This window comes from Theropithecus gelada, chromosome 9 (genome assembly GCF_003255815.1).
Source record: "Theropithecus gelada isolate Dixy chromosome 9, Tgel_1.0, whole genome shotgun sequence".
Lineage (NCBI taxonomy): Eukaryota > Metazoa > Chordata > Mammalia > Primates > Cercopithecidae > Theropithecus > Theropithecus gelada.
In genome coordinates, this window is record NC_037677.1 from 23817397 (window position 1) to 23837020 (window position 19624).

Genomic DNA, 19624 nt, shown 5'->3' on the forward strand with positions numbered 1-19624 from the left:
AGCATATAAACAAATTCTCCCCATGAAATTTGTTTTCTGGCTTGAATTTCACCTGATGAATTCCCTTAAGATGTTATTAGTTATCTGAGCAATTCAACTAAGACAGTAATTTCCTACATAGGATCTATAATTCTGTATATTCTGTAATATTCTTATAGTCTCATTTATATTAGCTAAGTATTTTATAGAAATAATAATGTACAATTTTAGGTGGTATATGACTTAATTTGATATCGTTTGGCTGTTTCCCCACCCAAATCTCATCTTCAATTCTCATGTGTTGTGGGAGAGACCTGGTGGGAGGTAACTGAATCATGAGGGCAGGTCTTTCCTGTGCTTTTCTCCTGATAGTGAATAAGTCTCACGAGATTTGATGGTTATAAAAAGGGGAGTTTCCCTGCACAAGCACTCCTCTCTTTGCCTGCTGCCATCCATGTAAGATGTGACTTGCTCCTCCTTGACTTCTGCCATGATTGTGAGGCTTCCCCAGCCAAGTGTAAGTACAATTAAACCCCTTTCTTTTATAAATTGCCCAGTCTCAGGTATGTCTTTATCAGCAGTGTGAAAATGGACTAATACATCATTCCTATTCCAATAAACATAGCCACTTAATTTTTCAAGATAAAAGTCACTTAAATAAAAACAAACTCAAAATCATTCTCTAAATTTAACATATGAAAGGAATAGAATACATTATTAAAACAAGATATTCAAATTTTACTTATAAATCACACAGTATATTTGAAAATATTAAAAGCCTTATTTCCTTTATGTCTTCTGCTATATCGTTTTGCTATACATGTTATAAAAAATAATTCACATTAGAAGCCAGAGATTTGGTAGTAAATAACAAAAAAACTATATACAATTGCAAAGAGATAGCAACACTGATATCAGAAACAGAACCTCACCACTCCTGTCTCCCCGAAATACTGAGGTTCTTCTATGTGATACTTCTGGATATTTCTATCTGGAAGTGGAAGTGAGATGGTGGACAAAGAGAAAGGAGAAATGCTTTTCTCTTTTGTGCATCTATTTTGTAAAGAACACATACTAAGGTTTGTTAACGTCTAGTATTTATGGCTCAGTAAGTTAATCAATGTAAATCTAGACTCTCTTCAAAGTCACAAAATTCTCATTTTACAAAATATGAAACACACAAGCTTTATCCATTCATTCATTTAAGTTACACTGAGAAAAAATACACCTGACTTATTTTAATTTTTAAGAGATTAGGGAGAGAAAATCACAAATGACAAAATTTTTTAAATCAAATATTTTCTCAATCGTTTTGCTTTGAATACATATCGGTTTATCTGCTTGACTATGGCTTTATCTGCTGTTAGGGAAACCACTAGGTGAGGCTCACATGAACCTGGCCAGGAGAAACTGAAGTTCTTAATAATCCCCTTCCCTTGAACCCTGCCCATCCCCTCCTGTACCTGTTTCATACAGGGAATTTATTTCTCTGTTACCAAAGTAGGATCAGTGGTTTAGTTTTCAGAACAGAAAAAGTTTTCTGAATGAAACTTCAAGAAGTTTGATTAAAATGGAAAAGAAATTGGAGGAGGAAGTGAATAGACAAAGATGGAAATTATTAAACAGACTGTTGATAACTAAATATCAATATACCACAAATTACTTTGTGTCTAAAAATCTTCCTAAAGAACCTCCAAATATGAACATACCATGAACTCTCTAATTCTTCATTTAGAATTAGTGAAATTTCAAATATGGTCTTTTGTGAAATATACTTTTCTTCAACTAGCATAAAATATCCTTCTTATATAAAGAAAAGTAATAAGATAATATTCAAACTGAAATGTGAGTTTTAAAAAATAAATATGAAGAATTAAAATATCTTAAATGAAAAGCAAATACTGTGTAATTAGGCAACAGATAATAAAAAATAAAAATGACCTTGTTTCCCTTTAAAAATAATTGCATCCAGGTGAATGAATTATGTCGTATTTAGCCTATGCAATTTTTAAATCACCAAGATAGACTAAAAAGGGGATTTTATAATAGTAGAATGAAAAATAATTATGTATAGCTTTGCAACACAATGCTAAAATAGACCTTAGTGTTCTTTAATCAAACAAAATTGAAGTATAATTTTCCTACACCAGAGCTACACTAATTAAATAACAGAGCAGCACTGAAAATGAATTTTCTACCCTGGCTGTAGCCAAACATTTCAAAACGAAACTAAGTCAAAAAGTATGTTATATAAACAGATCATTGCAGCTAACTTCCAAAGACAGCCTTTGTAAGTTCTTTGAATGTATTCTGTCTTTAGGAGAGGACATGAGATTTTCACTCAAATTTCTGAAGAAGGATTGCTAATTTCTATAGTTAGCATTTTTGGCTTTGTTGTTTTTCAATTGTTTTTTGTTTATTCTAAGAATGTTTTAAGGCCATTAGCTTAGTCTGACTATATTCTGTGTGAGGCTACAAAAGCAGAAACTCTGTTTTTCTAATATTCATTCCTGTTTTCACTTTGCTCATTATAAAAGTGCTATCAATATTCATGCTTGAGTCTCTTGGAAACACTAATCTTTAGCAAATACCTACACGTGAAACTTCTGCATCACGTGGTAGGTGTATGTGTCATGTTATAAGACACTGCTGTATGTTTCCAAAGTAACTGAACTGTTTTACACTGCCATAAGCAGTGTATAAGAGTCCAGTTGGCTCTGCCACCTCACCAATACTCAGCACTATCAGTGTTTTAATTTTAGCCATTTTAGCAAATGTCTAACTGCATTTCATTGTGGTTTTAATTTAAATTTCCCCAAAGACTAAAGATGTTGAACATATTTTATGTATATGGCATTGTACAATGTCCAAAGTTCTTGCTTACTACTTTTAAACTGGATGGGTATGCTTTATTAGATAAAATTCTCACTATTCCTAGTGTGCTGACAGCGTTTATCACATATGGGTAGTGGATTTTGGCATGTCTTTCATGATTTTTTTTCCACTTTGATTCTGTTAATGCAATTGTGGTGCAGAGAATTTTTAATGTTTTAACAAATGCATTTTAATGTTTTAACAAACTTGCACTCACTCTTGAAATAAACTCCATTCAGTCATGATGTATTAATATTTTTATATAGTGCTAGATTTTATTTGTTAATACCCTGTGAAGTACTTTACATATGAGTTCATGTGGAATGTCAGACTCAATTTTTTTTGTGATGCCTTTGTCTTCTTTCAACATTGTTGAGAAATAGAAGTAAAATCCTAAGCATCCCAGACAACTGAACAGACCCTCTCTTGGCCAAGTAGACCCTAGAGAAACTTTAAAAACTGAGTCCCCAGCCATGATGGGATAAGTTGGACACGTGTCAATAAGGTCATAAGGGCACAGAGTAAATGAAGAAACATTCAAGATCATAACACAATCTCAGTTGGAACTGTAGGAGTCTGTGGCACTTGAGCCATCTTCTCCCTCAAACATCCCCAGCCAGTTCAGTGTGAAGCAAGGTGTCACTTTAAGAGATGTTGACCCCTGTCTCTGCTGCCAGCTCCTGAACAGTGGCTCAGAGAGTTTGCCCAGAAGGAGAGGCAGGTCATAAGAACAAAGAATTCCAAAGCTCTCCTCAGTGGTCCTGACTGTATTTGGGAGACAGTGTGGGAAAATTAAAGCCTAAGAGTACTCTTAGCAAGAGTGAGATTTTGATAATTACACTGAGGCTGATAACTCCATGACAGCAACAAGCTAACCATAGGCTGGATAGCTTAGCAAATATAATTTTTTTTGGAATTTATACATTTTTAAAAAATATTTCACTTTAAGTTCCAGGATACAGGTGCAGAACGTGCAGGTTTGTTACATAGGTATACATGTACCATGGTGGTTTGCCTCACCTATCAACCTGTCATGTAGGTGTTAAGCCCTGCATGCATTAGGTATTTACCCTAATGCTCTCCCTCCCCTCAACCCCCAACCCCACCCCCCGACAGGTCCTGGTGTTTCTTGTTCCCCTCCCTATGTCCATGTGTTCTCATTGCTTAACTCCTACTTATGAGTGAGAACATATGGTGTTTGGTTTTCTGTTCCTGTGTTAATTTGCTAAGGATGATAGCTTTCAGTGTCATCCATGTCCCTGCAAGGGAAATGATCTCATTCCTTTTGTATGGCTGCATAGTATTCCATGGTGTATACATATCACATTTTCTTTATCCAGTCTATCACTGACGGGCATTTGGGTTGGTTCCATGTCTTTGCTATTGTAAATAGTGCAGGAATAAACATATGTGTGTATGTGTCTTTATAGTAGAATGATTTATATTCCTTGGGGTATATACCCAGTAATGGGATTGCTGGGTCAAGTGGTATTTCTGGTTCTAGATCCTTGAGGAATTGCCACACTGTCTTCCACAATGGTTGAACTAATTTACATTCCCACTAACAGTATAAAAGCATTCCTATTTCTCCACAGACTCCCCAGCATCTATCATTTCTTGACTTTTTAATAAATATCATTCTGACTGGTGTGAGATGGTATCTCATTATGGTTTTGACTTGTATTTCTCTAATGATCAAAAATGTTGAGCTTTTTTCATATGTTTATTGGCCACATAAATGTCTTCTTTTCAGAAGTGTCTGTTCATATCGTTTGCCCACTTTTTGATGGTTTTTGTTTTTTTCCCTGTAAATTTTTTTCAGTTTCTTGTAGATTCTGGATATTAGTCCTTTGCTGGATGGGTAGATTGCAAAAATTTTTTCTCATTCTGTAGGCTGTCTGTTGACTCTGACGATAGTTTCTTTTGCTGTGCAGAAGCTCTTTAGTTTAATTAGATCCCATTTGTCGATTTGGGCTTTTGTTGCAATTGCTTTTGGTGTTTTCGTCATGAAATCTTTGCCCATGCCTACGTCCTGAATGGTATTGCCTAAGTTGTCTTCTAGGGTTTTTATGGTTTTTGGTTTTACATTTAAGTCTTTAATCCATCTTGCATTAATTTTTTTATAAGGTATAAGGAAGGGGTCCAGTTTCAGTTTTCTGCATATGGCTAGCCAGTTGTCCCAATACCATTTATTAAATAGGGAATCCTTTCTCAATTGCTTGTTTTTGTCAGGTTGGTCAAATATCAGATGGTTATACATGTGTGGTGTTATTTCTTAGGTGTCTGTTATGTTCCATTGATCTATATGTCTGTTTTGGTACCCGTACCATGCTGGTTTGGTTACTGCAAATTCAACATCCCCTCATATTAAAAACTCTATAAACTAGGTGTTGATGGAACACATATCAAAATAATAAGGACCATTTATGACAAACCCATACCCAATATCATACTAAATGAGCAAAAACTGGAAGCATTCCCTTTGAAAACCAGCACTTGATGAGGATGCCCTCTCTCACCACTCCTTTTCAACATAGTATTGGAAGTTCTGGCCAGGGCAATCAGGCAAGAGAAAGAAATAAAGGGTATTTGAATAGGAAGAGAGGAAGTCAAATTGTCTCTGTTTGCTGATGACATGATTCTATATTTAGAAAACCCCACTGTCTCAGCCCAAAAACTCCTTAAGCTGATAAACAACTTCAGCAAAGTTTTAGTATACAAAATCAATGTGCAAAAATCACAAGCATTCCTATACACCAACAATAAACAAGCAGAGTGGCAAATCATGAATGAATTCCCATTCACGATTGCTACAAAGAGAATAAAATACCTAGCAATACAGCTGACAAGGATGTGAAGGACCTCTTCAAGGAGAATTATAAACCACTGCTCAAGGAAATAAGAGAGGACCTAAACAAATGGAAAACTATTCCATCCTCATGGATAGAAAGAACCAATATCATGAAAATGGCCATACTGCCCAAAATAATTTATATATTCAATGCTATTCCCATTAAACTACATTGACATTCTTCACAGAATTAGCAAATAAAATTTTTAAAAAGAAACAGCTAAGAAGAACTCTCCTGGAATCAAAATGAACCTCAAAACTAGCCACAAAAAGTACTCCTGTAAGGAGGCTGCAACTTAATTGAATCAGATTGTGAAACAATCCATGCCCCAAGACACTGCTGGAAACAACGGAGCAATCAGCTGACAACTCATGGAGCCTAATAACTGCGATGGCACCAACAGACAGCTTAATAGAAAGATCAGGGAATGAAACAGTCATGGAAAAGCCCCGTTAAAACCACTATTATTGCAGGGTGATTGTGCATATGCCCTAAGCTGCGCTTGCTGAAGAGTGACATCAAAGGCTTCATAGATGGGGAAAATAGATTTTACAAAAATAGTCCAGCCAAGTCACTAAACAAACAGGCAAACAACAAATTTCCCATCCAGGGGACTTAGTATGAAGACTTCTTATAACAATTTAAGCAAATTTTCTGAAATTTCCAATTTTCAACAACAACAAAAAATTAGACATGCAAAAAAACAGGAAAATATCATCCATACACATGAGAAAAAGAAGGGCTTGTGAGCGGGCCCAGTCATTGGACTTAGTGGACAAATATTCCAAAGCAAAGATAAAAATATATTTAAAGAACAAGAGGAAATCATGCTTAAAGTAGCAAAGAAAGGTTTGATGGTAATGTCTCATCAAATATGGAATATAAATAGAGAGAACACCATCACTCCTAAAAAAAGAACCAAGTGAAAATTACAGATTTAAAAAGTACAATAATAGAAATGAAAATTCACTAGAGGGACTCAACAGATTTGAATTGGGATTACAAAATATGAAAAAAACAAGAAGGAATGAAGGTAAATGAACAGTCTCAGAGAAATATAAGCATACATGTAATGACAGTATGAGTAGACAGGAGAGAGAAAAAGCAGCAGAAGAAAAATCTTTGAAGAAGTAATGGCTGATAATTTTCCAATTTAATGAGAAGCATTCATTTATACATTCAGGTAGCTCAATGAATTCAAATAAGATAAATGCATGTAGTCCCAGCTACTCGGGAGGCTGAGGCAGGAGAATTGCTTGAACCTGGGAGGTGGAATTTGCAGTAAGCCAAGACTGCACCACTGCACTCCAGCCTGGGTGACAGAGTGAGACTCTGTCTCCAAACAAACACACAAACAAAAAAAGATAAATGCAAAGAGGTCCAAGCCAGTCACATAATAGTAGAAAGGTTGAAAGCCTATAATAAAAGGAAAATCTTGAAATTAACAGAAGAAAAATGAATTGTCATATATTAGGGAACTAATAATGTTAACAATTGACTTTTCATCAGAAACTATGTAGGCCAGCAGGCAGAGAGATGACATATTCAAGGCGCTAAAGGAAAAAATACCTCAGTAAGATTATCATACTCAGCAAAACTCTCTCAAAAATAAAGGGGAAATGAAGACATTGCCAGGTAAACAAAATTGACAGAACTCATTGTTAGCAGAACCAACTTATCAGAAATACTAAAGGAAATTTTTTAGAATGAAAGTAAGTGATCTCACATAGTGATCTGGATCTACACAAGAAAACAAAGAGCACTAGTAATGGTAATTATTTTATTAGAGAAAAATGAAGATCCACTGTAAATGCATATTTCTTCCTTTTTCTCTTAACTTATTTAAAAAGCAATTGTACAAAACATTAGGCATACGATTGTATTGTTAGGCCTACAATATATAGAAATGTGACATATTTAACAATTGCATAAGAGAGGTGGGTTGGAGCAAAGCCGTACTGAAATAATCACACTGGGCAGGAACTCAAATTCACAGGAACAAACTAAAAGAACTGGAAACATTAAATAAGAAAAATAACAAACTACAATTAAATACTTGTTCTTCTTTCTTCTCCCTTTCTTTAAAATATATATTTAAAAAATGCACTGTTGTACTATTTACTGATACAATATGTATAACAATACAGCATGAAAATGAGGAAAAGGGAATAGAGCTAGAGTAATAATATTTCTATATCTCTCCAGAATTAAGTTAGTATAAATATTTGACAGAATTCATCAATAAAGTCATTGGGCTTGGTATTTTCTTTGTGGAAAGGGTTTTAATTACTAAGTTTCTTTTATTAATATAAACTATTTGTATTTACTATTTCTTTTCATATCAGTTATACAACTCATGTCTTTCCAGAAAGACCCAAGATACTAAATAACCAAACTTATCAATATAAAGTTGTTCATATTTCATTAATATCATTTGAATGTCTATAAATTCAATAATTTTCCCTATTTGATACTTAATATAAATAATATGTATTTTCATACTTTTCTCTGGTTCTGTCTAAAGAGATTGTTTATTACTGACCTTTACTAAGAGACAACTCTTCCTTTCATTCTATGATTTTTGCTTATTTTTTATTAAAGTGATTTCTACTATTATCTTTATTACTTCTTTCATTTAGGTTATATTGGGTTTAATCTGCTTCAATTTTATTAACTTCTTAAGGCAAAAATCTATATAACTGACATTAAATCTTTTTTTTTTCTAATATACATTACAGGGAGGTGCAAATGCCCTTCTAGGCACTGCTTAAATGCATTCTACAAATTTGATATGTTGCATTTCCATTATTCCATTCAAAATATTTTCACATTTTTCTTTTGATTTCCTCTCTGACCTAAAGTTTGTTTTTGAGGTGTGTAATCTAATACCCAGGTATTTGATAGTTTTTCTTACATTTTTATTTTGTGGATTTTAATTTAATTCCATTATGGTCAGATAATACTCTTTGATGATTTTGACTCTTTTAAACTCGTTGATATTTGTCGTATGGCCCAGAATATTTAAGTTTTATGTATTCTCAAGTAATTTTCTTCTTGTTTTCTAAATTACTCAGGAAATGATTTTGAAATTTCCATTTAATATTCAGGATATTACTATTTTTTTTCATTTCTCTTAGTTTTTAAGTCATATAATTTTAAAGCTTTGTTATTAAGCACACACAAACTAAAAAGTGTTTTCTCCTCTTGATGAATTGAACTTTTTATCATTATGAAATGTCATCTGTCTCTGATTATACTGCTTGTCTGGAAGTTACCTTGTCTTATATTAAAACAGCCATTCCAACTTATATAAAATGAATGTTTTCAATGTACAGCTTTTCCATCTCCTTACTCTCAATCTATCTATCTGTATGTTTCTATTTAAAGTGTGTTTGTAGTTGGGTATTACAATCCAGTCTGATAATTTCTGCCTTTAAACTGTATAGCCTAAATCATATATGCTTAATGTAATTATAAATGTAAGTGGGTTTAAGTTTACCATATTGCTCTATTTGTTTCTATTTGTCTTTTTTTGTTCTCTTTTCCTATTTTCCTACTTTTTTTGGGTTGAATATTTTTAGTATTCTATTTTGTCCTCCACTAGCTTATTAGCTATACTTCCTCATTTTATTTTTTTACTGACTGCTTTAGGTTTTACAATATGCATCTTTAAGTTATCACTATCTACATTAAAATAATATACCACTTCACATATAAGACACTTTAATTGTAAACACTAGTCCCCCATTATCAATGGATTATATATGTTCCAAGACCTTCAGTGGATACCCAAAACCACAGATAGTACTGCACCCTATATATACTATGCTTTTTGCTATACATATAAAGTTTAACTTATAAACTAGGTACAGTAAGAGATGATAACTACTAGTAAAACAGAACAATTATAACAACATTCCAGCAACACTACTCCTGCATTCTGGGGCCATTATTAAGTAAAATAAGGGTTACCTGAACATGAGCACTATAATACTATGACAATCTGATAACCCAGATGGCTACTAAGTGACTAATGGGCAGGTAGCATATACAACATACATATGACTATGCTATGCAGTACTATGACAATCTACCTGATAACCCAGACGGCTACTAAGTGACTAATGGGCAGGTAGCATATATAACATAGATATGCTGTACAAGAAGATAATTCACATCCTGAGTGGGATGGAGCAGGACCACATGAGATTTCATCATGCTACTCAGAGAGGCACAAAACTGAAAACATGAGTTGTTTATTTCTGGAATTTCCCATTTAATATTTTCAAACAGTGGTTGACCACAGGTGACTGAAATTGTGAAAAGCAAAACCTCAGGTAAGGGTAAACAGTTATACTTCCAATTTTCCTCCACTGTCCCTTTGCTATATACATAGGTTATAACCTCATAATATAGAGTTATAATTGTAGTTCTAAAAAGTGGTTTTTCTTTTGAAGACATAAAAAGTATAAAATCAAAAGTTTCATATTTGCCCTATATTTACCACTGATGGTGACTTTTATTCCTTTTGGTAGGAATGACTTTTCACCTGGAATCATTTTCCTTCAGCCTGAAAAATGTTCTTTGACATTTTTTTATTGTGCAGGTCTCTGGCAGTAAATTCTTCATTTTTTCAGTTGACAAAAATGTCTGTTTTTATTTTGTCTTTATTTATGAATAACATTTTCACTGGGTACAGAATTCAAAATTGAGAGGACTTTTCTTTTAATCCTTCAAATATGTCATTCCATTGCATTTGATGACAAACCAGCGGCCATTCTTATCTATGACCCCTAGATGTAATGTGTCTTTTTTCTGTTGCTGCTTTTATAATCCTTCTTATTAGTTATCAGCATTTAGATGATGACATACCTTCGTGTGGTTTTCTTTCTCATACTTGGGTGATTTTTGACCTTCTTCAGCTTCTTAGTGCTCAGCAAATTTAGAAAAATTTCAGCCGTTATTTAAATATGATATCCTACACCTCCTACACCTGCCATTCTCAGGATGCAATGACATATAGGTTAGACTACTAGGTAATGTCTCATAGGTCACAGAGACTTTTCTCTCCAGCCTTATTCTGATAACTATGCTTCAGTCTGAACAATTTACATTTTCCTGCCTTCGAGTTTACTGATCTTTTCTCCCATATATCTAATGTGCTGTTAAACCTGATTCTTACGAATCTGTCATCATATATACTGTATTTTTAAGTTTTAGAAGTTCTATTCAGTTCTTTTTTCTATATTCCATTTCTTTCAACATTATGTTCATGTTTTTCTTTAAATCACTGAACATATTTATAACTGTTTTACAGTACAAACCAGCTAATTTCAACATCTCTGTTACTTCTGGGTCTGACTCTATTGACTGATTTTTCTTCTGATAATGGGCTGCATGTTCCTGAATCTTCACATATCTAGTGATCTCATATTGGAGCTGGATATCCTTAGTGTTACATTATTGAATTGTAGATTTTGCTGTCTTCTATTAATAAACGTTGAATTTTGCTCTGGCAAGCAGTTAATTACTTGTGGATCAACTTGAACTTCTCAGGTAGCTCTTATTCCAGGGCTAGTTTAGCCCTTCCTCTAATGTATAACCTTTCTGGAGGGCCTCTATTAAATGTCTCAGGTGTTCAGTGAAGTTTCCCTATTTTGGTTGGTAAAAACTCAGGCATCTCTCAATCCTGCACTAACTTCAGTAGTTGTGTGGATTACAGCCCTACATTGATTCTTTCTCTTGTAATTGTTCTTTGCCCAACTGCCTGAAGTCCTACTCTACATATATCTACCTAGGTTTTCAGTTAAATATTTTTATGTATTTATTTAGATTGTATAGATAATCTTTATACAGATTTTCAGCGCTTTTTTTTTTTTTTTTTTTTGAGACGGAGTCTCGCTCTGTCGCCCAGGCTGGAGTGCAGTGGCGCGATCTCAGCTCACTGCAAGCTCCGCCTCCCGGGTTCCCGCCATTCTCCTGCCTCAGCCTCCCGAGTAGCTGGGACTACAGGCGCCCACAACCGCGCCCGGCTAGTTTTTTGTATTTTTAGTAGAGACGGGGTTTCACCGTGGTCTCGATCTCCTGACCTTGTGATCCGCCCGCCTCGGCCTCCCAAAGTGCTGGGATTACAGGCATGAGCCACCGCGCCCGGCCAAAATTCCTCTTCTCTGCACAGTCCAATCACTCTGCCTTTCCAATTTCTTCAGTTCAGCAAGAGCTGCTCTGATCTCCTTGGGGACTGCCTCCTTCTGCCTGTGCTCTGGAAACTGCCTCCAAGAATAACGATGAAGTAATTGTCGTGTTTGCCTTATTTATTTCCTTTTATCAGTGTCACAGTCCTAAGTCTCTTTTCCAATATTTAGAAAGCGTTGTGTTTTTAAAAACACATTTTGTACAGCTTTCTAATTGTTTGCAGTACAACAGCATGCCAATACCTGGTCTGTCATGGCCAGAAGCAGAAGTCCCAGAATGTTTTCTTATGTATACTATAATTTGAGAACCTCTAATAGAGTTTCCTGGGCTTTCCTTTCATAAGAATCACCTTTGGCCGGGCACGGTGGCTCACACCTGTAATCCCAGCACTTTGGGAGGCCAAGGCGGGCAGATCACGAGGTCAGGAGATTGAGACCATCCTGGCTAACATGGTGAAACCCTGCCTCCACTAAAAATAAAAAATAAAAAACAAAAAAAAAACTAGCCAGGCGTGGTGGCAGGCGTCTGTAGTCCCAGCTACTCGGGAGGCTGAGGCAGAAGAATGGTGTGAACCCGGGAGGCGGAGCTTGCAGTGAGCCGAGATTGCGCCACTGCACTTCAGCCTGAGTAACAGAGTGAGACTCCGTCTCAAAAATAATAATAATAACAAAAAAGAATCACCTTTGGGCTTGTTTAGAAAACTACAGTTTCCAAGATCCCATTCTTGGAGTTTTTGCTGCCGGGGGTTCAAGATAGTGTGATTCCTATCATGAGAGTAGTTTGGAGGCTATTTCAAAGAATAAAGGTACTAAAACTCTTCCGTTTTTTTCGTTTGTTTGTTTTCAGGTAGCAGATTAAAATGCTACCTCCTCACATAGTACTTCTTTGACTACTTTTTTCATAAAAGGTTTTCTCTTTCCTATCCTATTAATGTCCCCTTTTATATTCTTCATAGCACTAATAAACACAAATAACTACTTTTAAATTTAGCTTTAAATTGTCTTTTTCCACCACTAGACAGCAAGCTCCATGAGGGCAGGGTGTCTTGTTCTCTATTGAATATTGAGACCTAACAAAATGGCTGGTGCAGAGTAAGAGATTACTATTTATAGAATAAATAAATGACTAGATGGATAAACTTCTGTAAACTTACGCACACACATACACCCACACACATAATAAAATGACAGAGGTCATCTTTTCACATGCTATGGAAGGTATCTCTTCAAAGTGTATTGTGCCTTCAGGGTTTAGAAACCAGGGAGTATGGGCAAGATGGCAGAATAGAAAGTTCCACCCATTGTCCCAGTCCCACCTGCCCCCCACAAGGACATCAAGTTAATAACTATGTACACAGAAAAAAACCACCTTCTTAAGAACCGAAAAACAGATGACCACCCATAGTATCTGGTTTCAACTTCATATTGCTGAAAGAGGCACTGAAGAGAGAGAGAGAGGGAAAAAAAAAAACAAAACAACCCTTCTGAATCACCTACACCACCCCCTTCCCAACCCCGGCAGCCAATGGGTGGTGCCCAGAGCTTCTCTGGGTGCTGCAGGAGGGAGAACATAGCAATTGTGAGGCACTGAACTCAGTACTGTCCTGTTAGAGCAGAAAGGAAAAGTAGAGTAAACTCAACTGATGCCCACCTACAGAGGGAGCATTTAAACTCAGCCTAGCCAGAGGGGAACTGCCAATTCCAGCAGTCTGAACTTGAGTGCCTGCAAACCTCACTACAGAGGTTTGCAGGTTTGTACTCTATGTATTCAAGTAAACTTGAAAAGCAATCTAGGCCATGAGGACTACAAATCATAAGCGAGTCCTAGTGCTGAACTAGGGCCCAGAGACAGTGGACTCGGGGGTCGTGAAACCGAGACATCAGCTGGGGCAGCCAAGGGAGTGCTGGCATCACCTGTCCCTTAGCCCCAGGCTGCACAGCTCAAGGCTCCAAAAGAAACCCCTCCCTTCCCCTTGAGGAGAGAAGAAGGCAGAGTGGAAAGGACTTTGTCTTGCATCTTGGGTACCAGGTCAGCCACAGCAGGATAAGACACCAGTCAGAATCATGAGGCCCCCGTTCCAGGCCCCAGTTCCCAGATGACATTTCTAAAATCACTCTGGGCCAGAAGGAAACCTGTTGCCATGAAGGAAAAGACCCAGGGCTGGCAGCATTCATCACCTGCTAACTAAAGAGCCCTCAGACCCTGAATAACTGGCAGCAATACCCAGGTACTACATCGAGGGCTTTGGGTAAGCCTCTGAGACTTGCTGGCTTCAGGTGAGCCTCAGCACACTGCCAGCTGTGGTGGCTATGGGGCAAACTCCTTCTGCCTGAGAAAAGCAGAGGGAAAAGCAAAGGGGACTTTGTCTTGCACCTTAGGTACCAACACCACAACAGGAGGGCAGAGCACCAGGCAGGCTCTTAGGATCTAGAATTTGAGGACTTGATTCTTGGACAGCATTTCTGGACCTGCCCCGGGCCAGAGGGAGCCAATTGCCCTGAAGGGTGAGTCATAGGCCAGGCAGCATTCACCACAAGCTAAATGAGGAGCACTCGTGCCTTAAGAGAACATCAGAGGTAGTCTGGAAGTACTCCTCATGGCCTGGGGTGGTGGTGGCTACAAGGTGAGTCTCCTCTGCCTTTGGAAAGGTGAGAGAAGAGTCAGAAGGACTGCCTTTTGTGGTATGAGTGTCAGCTCAGCAGCTATACAGTAGAACACCAGGTAGACTTCCAAGGTTTTTGACTCTAGTCCCTGACTCCCAGATGGCACTTCTGGGCCCACCTGGGGCTGGGGAGATCTCATATTCCTGAAGAGGACACAGGCCTGGCTGGCTTTGCCACCTGCTGATTGTAGAGTCCTAGGGCCTTGAGTAAACATAGGCAGTAGCCAGGGAGTGGTTACAGCAAGCCTTGGGTGAGACCCAGCACTGTGCTGGCTTCAGGTCTGACCCAGCACAGTCATAGTGATGGTGGCCATAGGGGTGTTGTGTCACTCCACTTCCAGCTTTAGGTGGCTCCGAAGAGAGACAGAGACTCTGTATGTTTGGGAGAAAAGGAAGAGAACAAGAATCTCTGGCTGGTAATCCAGAGAATTCTCCTCGATTTTGTCCAAGACCATCAAGGCGGCAACTCTATGAGCCTGCAACGACCACAGCATTACTGAGACTGGGGTGCCCCCTAAAATAGACACGGATTAGCTCACAATACCCAAAAAAGTCCTTTCAAATATCTGGAAAGCCTTCCCAAGAAGGATGGCTACAAATAAGCCCAGACAGTGAAGACTACAATAAAATACCTAATCCTTCAATGCCCAGATACCGAAGAACATCTACTAGCATCAGCACTATCCAGGAAAACATGACCTTACCAAATGAACTAAATTAGGCACCAGGGACCAGTCCTGGAGAAACAGAGATATGTAACCTTTCAGACAGAGAATTCAAAATAGCTGTGTTGAGGAAACCCAAATAAATTCAAGATAACACAGAGAAGGAATTCAGAATTCTATTAGATAAATGTAATAAAGAGAATGAAATAATTTAAAAGAATCAAGCAGAAATTATGGAGCTGAAAAATGCAATTGGCATACTGAAGAAAGCATCAGAGTCCTTTTATAACATACGGACCAAGCAGAAGAAAGAGTAAGTGAGCTTGAAGACAGGCGATTCGAAAACATACAGTCAGAGGAGATAAAAGAAAAAAGAATAAAAAGCAATGAAGCACACTCAAAAGAAAATAGCCTCAAAAGGGCAAATCTAAGAGCTACTGGCCTTAAAGAAGAGGAAGAGAAACAGATGTAGAATGTTTATTCAAAGGAATAATAATAGAGAACTTCCTAAACCTAGAGAAAGATATCAATATCCAACTGCAAGAAGATTATAGAACACCAAGCAGATTTAAACCAAAGAAGACTACCTCAAGGCATTTAATAATCAGACTTCCAAGTCAGGGACAAAGAAAGGATCCTAAAAGCAGCAAGAGAAAAGAAATAAATAGCAAACAATGAGGTTCAATACCTCTGGCGGCAACTTTTCAGTGGAAACCTTACGGGCCAGCGGCATGATATATTTAAAATGCTGAAGGAAAAAAAAAAATCTTTTACCCCGGAATAGTATATCCAGTGAAAATATCCTTCAAATATGAAGGAGAAATAAAGACTTTGCCAGACAAACAAAAGTTGAAGGATTTCATCAATACCAAACCTGTCCTACATGAAATGCTAAAGGGAGTTCTTCAGTCAGAAAGAAAACAACATTAATAAGCAATAAATAATCATCTTATGGTACAAAATTTACTGGTAATAGTAGTACACAGAGAAACACAGAATATTATAACATTGTGACTGTGGTGTATAAACTACTCTTATCCTATGTAGAAAGACCAAATGATGAACCAATAAAGAATAATGACTGCAACGACTTTTCAAGACACAGTCAGTACAATAAGACATAAATACAAACAACGAGAAGTTAAAAAGCAGGAGACAAAGCTAAGGCGAGTTTTTATTAGTTTTCTTTTCGCTTGTTTGTATATACAAAGTGTGATATGTTCATCTTAATTTCAGTGAAACATATTAATGTACCAAATTCTGGATTCCAATAAAATACTAATAAAATATTAATAAAAACTGGGACTACCACCTAATAGACATTTTCTAATGTGTACTTCTGTAGTGTGTAAAATGTTCACATTCCTTTTCTAACGTGTAAACTAGAAGTATTTTAAAGGTATTATTGGCGTATAATATAATTGGCTCTTTTAGGTATGCAGTTTGATGTATTTTAGTAATTATATATAATCATGTAACCAGTAAATCAAATTATAGAACACTTACTTTACCCTAAAATGCTTTAAAAATCTAGGGAGAACACCATAACACACTAGTAATGCAATCAACAAGAAATCTATGATCACAGAAAAAATAACTTACGAGAAGAAATATTTTAATGTGTATAATAAAAATCTATTAATTTATTAAATAGCAAGACATCACTGGTCACCTCATATTTTCTTACCTCTGAAGTAACACTATAAACGTGCATGCCTATTCAAAGAAGATGCTTTTTCCAGCACTGAAGTACAATTAGGAAAGACACATAAGAGTTATACATATTATTTACATATTTCCTAAGTTAGAAGAGTACAAAGAAGTACATTTAGGCCATTTTTCTATCCTGCCCTTTAAACAAACAAACAAAAAATGAAACAACTCTAGGTAATTGGCTGTCTGTTCTATTGCAAGTACACCAAATAACAGCCTTTTATATGAGAGCTGGGAATGGTGGTTCCAGCCTTGAGAACATAAAAGGAATCACACTGTGACTGTGCTACTCCACTGCAATTGTGAACTGCCAAATGAAAGAAGGAACAATTCTGTGCTATCTAAGGAACTCAGCAACCCAGCTTCTCACTCTTGCCCTGTTTCTTCTGACCGCTCACAAATATATCCTGCAAAGGCTTTATATTCCCTCTGTATACATGTTATCTCCAGAGCAGTAGCATTAAAGAGTTAATAGCTGAACAAATAGAAAGCTCACATTCATTATTACTTATCTTCTTTCTATCAATTTCCTTTCCTCAAGGCAGGCCTGATATTACTAACTAGATGTAAGTATAAAACCAGAATAACCAATAATGCACGACACATGAAAGTAGTATTTATGTCTATAAAAACCACTCTGATGACCGAAAATGTGCATTTGAAAAGCTTTATGACTATTTACTGAATTTTCATGCTTTGAAATACCACCTGTAATTGGCAGTCTTTAGTCTCCTGAAAAGGATATAATTTCAAAGAGAAAAATTGCTATAATTGGGGAGCAATAAGAAAAAGTAATGTCACTATTAAGAATGAACAAATCAGGACCAATTCAAATGAATAATAGAATGCAGTCTGTAGCACCACTGTGAAAGGAGCAATTATAGCTAAGATTGGATTATGAGGGAAAGAGTCTTTTAACAGAAAGATGTCCTAACTCTGAATTTTGGATTCATTATGGCTGAAGGCACACTAAGCCAACAGCTCCTGAGACAGAAGCCCAGATTTCCTTACCTACTTAAAACCTGGTTGTTCATCCAACCAAGAAGGGAAAAATTACAATTAAATCTCAGTTCTCCCCTTTGTGTCCATCAATAGCAAATGCCTTATATGAGACTGATTTAACTCAATTCTGATTCTGTTTTACGGTCTCCCGGTTCACGCAGGAAGCATTTGAAGAATCATAGCCCAGCCCTCATCTTCCCAGCTCCCCTCCCCCCTTGATACTGATCCCCAACAGTAGATATCAGGGGTAAAAGGCAGTACAAAGTCAGAAGAGGTATTTACATTTCACTAAACAAGTCAGTCAAGAGATGTGATAGCTATAGGCAGAAAGGAATATACATAAGGTATTTCAAAATGAGGCATAGATAGAAACAAACAGAAAACATTGGTTCTCTCTTTATGTCTACATCATTAGGAAAACCTCAAATATTGAATGACAACAAAAGTCCCCATAGATGTTCTATAAAAAACTAAATCAGTTTCCACAGCATAAAACTTCATTCAAGTGTATAACTGGAATTTCAGAGGGCCAGCAACTAGTGCCCTTTTACTAAACCTGGGTACCATTTAGATTCTAAAAATAAACATGCAGAGAATTAAGATGAAAATAACTCCTAAATAGAGCCTTGTATATCATTCATGCTCAAAAACTTCTAAAATAACAAAATGAAAGTAAAATAAATAAAAGAGAAAAATCATATCAAAAAGCAAAAGAAACAATTTTAAAATTGTAACTAGAGAAAACAGACTGCCGAGCAAGATTTGGCACATCATTATTCTTAGGATTTCAATTCTGGATTGAAATATAAGTAAAATGGTTTTTCATTGTGAAAAGCATCTTGCAGGGGTTTCTCTAGGCTAGTATGGCCATTCACACACACCAGGCTTAGAATGAGGACAGTCACTTATTGCTCTAATACATACCCTCCAGTACACACCTTCTTTATGTAGATTCACATTAAAAGCCTAGCACCGTTAACATGACTCTCTGGGTAACATCACAGCCACTGCCCCTCTTTTGGTATCCTCATGCAAAATAATTTAAATGGACTTTATTACAAAAAGAGGTATAATTAGCAGTCATGTTATAGTACAAAGTATTGATGCCACAAGCCAGTTTTCTGAAAGTGCCTCTAAAGCAGCACCTGTACCATTCATGTTTATAAATCAGGTAATTGTACATCTAGCCACTTATGTGTATATGTGATTAGTCTAATTTACATATGCAAATCAATTATCTTATATACAGTTTGCCAACTTCTTGCTTTCCTTAGACTTTTTTCCCCCACTTTGTAAGTTCAAGTAGATCAGATTTTGTATAAACCATTTTATTAAACTAAATTCATTTTTTTTTCCTAAGCCATTTAGAGCTATTTCCAATGTCTCTATCTGATAATAAATTATAAGGACAAAATTCAAAGAAATTGTAACGACTCTACTGATTCATTTTATCTGGATGCTGCTTTACTTATACAATATTCCCAAAACATTTTAATCAATCCAACTCATTTTAATCAATCTGCTCTCACATAAAACATTTAACTAACATTGGGAGTTTCCAAATGCCCCCTAATTCCAGGTGATAATACTGAGAAATGCCAAGATATTAGAATAGGGATTTAATAGGCATTATGACAATGAATGATCTCATTTAATATTTTTAAGCTCTGGGAAAAGATTTA

General features: G+C 36.3%; 1 protein-coding gene across 1 annotated transcript in view; it reads right to left on the minus strand.

Moving 5' to 3' along the window:
• Positions 1–19624, minus strand: part of MYO3A (myosin IIIA) — a 267913-nt gene that overhangs the window by 214392 nt on the left and 33897 nt on the right. The window lies entirely within an intron of this gene.